The sequence below is a fragment of the Coenobita brevimanus genome, chromosome 63 (genome assembly GCF_032717465.1).
Source record: "Coenobita brevimanus isolate Jiangsu-jjx chromosome 63, ASM3271746v2, whole genome shotgun sequence".
In the NCBI taxonomy this organism is placed as follows: Eukaryota; Metazoa; Arthropoda; class Malacostraca; order Decapoda; family Coenobitidae; genus Coenobita; species Coenobita brevimanus.
This window is the reverse complement of record NC_137016.1, coordinates 34,870,731-34,872,617: the sequence shown is the minus strand read 5'-3', so window position 1 is coordinate 34,872,617 and position 1,887 is coordinate 34,870,731. Positions and strand designations below refer to the sequence as shown.

At 43.4% G+C, this 1,887-nt stretch overlaps 1 non-coding gene across 1 annotated transcript; it reads left to right on the top strand.

The window, feature by feature from the left end:
• The first annotated feature begins 345 nt into the window (after positions 1-345).
• On the top strand, positions 346-464 carry LOC145404553 (5S ribosomal RNA). Its single transcript, XR_013898209.1, has one exon. It is a non-coding gene; the product is annotated as a 5S ribosomal RNA (ribosomal RNA).
• Positions 465-1,887: the final 1,423 nt, after the last annotated feature.

The following is a 1,887-nucleotide window of genomic DNA, read 5'->3' as shown; positions in this document are numbered from 1 at the left end:
AACTTGGATTATTGTACTCGTACAGCCCGTAACTTCTTCACTGGCGAGCAGTGAGCTATAATTTACAAGTCGTGCGCTCTCAACCTTGTGGAGTGTAGGCTTTGTAGAGAGGCTGCACTAAAACAACTGGAGATAATTTGAACAAAGCTGTTAGAATCATTAATAACCCTACTCCTTCAAACGAACTACCTCCCCTACAAGTAACAAGGAATGTTGCCTCCCGTGCATTATGTTGCAGATATTTTTATGGAAAATGAATAAACAAAGTTGCATCGGTAGTTCATTGGTAACATTCTCGCGTTGTATACGGGAGGTTCGGAGATCGATCCTGTCCTAAGCTTTTTGGCCAACGGCCATACCACGTTGAGTACACCGCTTCCCGTCCGATCAGCGAAGTTAAGCAACGTTGGGTCTGGTTAGTACTTGGATGGGTGACCGCCTGGGAACACCAGATGCTGTTGGCATAACGTTCTCCCTACGTGTCAAGTGGGGTTGGTGGAGGATTAGTGCCCCTCCCTGTAAAACAATTAACTCTAAGCCCTTGACCACCCCGTTTGGGATACATGGCGTCTGGCAATGAATGAAAAAAAGTTGCATGCATTGTTTCACCTCTCCACGCCTTCCCCCGCGCTACAAGGGCATCTGGTAGCGCACATGACAGGACCGTCACACTGCCATATTGCAGAACTCCTGCCTATCAGAAACCTTTTATTCTCCGACCTGCATCTCTTTGGAGCTCGCTTCCCCATTGTGGTTTCCCCCCCAAACTTCAACCTACGGCTGTTTAGGTCCAACTATTACAGATTTTTATGAATGGAGGACACCTGTAATCTGGTGTATGGATTATTTTTTATTCATTTGTTTTTCTTTCCTCTACTGTCCTTCCGTAGAAAAAAAAAATGTGTACGAGCGTGTGTGAGTGCTGGATGAGAATGCGGATACTGAGATATTATTCAAACTACCTAGATTAAGGCTTTTAGGAGAGTCCAGAGTTTTACAGACGTAGTTTCTTAGTCATTCTCCAGAGTACACCCCGTCTCCAGATGTTTAAATTATGCGTAAAGTTAGAGGAATGGCAGCGAATACCTTTACCCACTTAAATTATATTAACAGGTAGTGGTAGGTGGGGGAGTTCACCATTCACTTACCTAATGTAGTGCTGCCTTCGGGTGATTCGACACTGCGTGACAAATTAGAGGAACGGCAGAAAATTCGTTAATTTTATCCACTTAACTCGGATGACACTTACAGGTAGGGTAAGTAGAGCGCTCACCATCCATTTACTTGATGTAGTGCTACTTTTGGGTGATTCAACAGTGAGTGACAAGCCGGAGGAATGGGAATTAATACCTTTAATCACTTAACTTGGATGATACAGGTAACGGTAGGTAGGGGTGCTCACCATCCATTTACTTGATGCAGTGTTACCTTCAGGTGGGTCTACACTGAAGGACAAGGCAAATGGTTTATTGTAGCACAGGAAAGCACATATTACATTAGGTGGCTACTACATCATAAACTAGGCGCCTTGTGGTCAAGCAGAATAAGCAGCGTGCCACATGAAACAACCGATTAGTAGGGAAAAGTACCAGGGAGCCTCCTAATATCATATTGATACTATATTTAACCCTTTGAATATTACGTAGTTTTCTCAGCTGAACAAAATCGTGTTTTTTGCCCGAATCAAATATCAAACTACACTTACATCAACGAAAGGGCTGCATGTGGTAATTTCAAATCCTCTGGCTGTTAGGATATATTTCCCAGCTGAAGAAAATCATCTGGTTTTGGCCTGAATAAGCTACCAGTGTGTACCAATTGCAGTGAAATGGCTAACCTCATCACTCCGACGAAGTTTTTCTTATCACATTATTCTAACAACTGCCT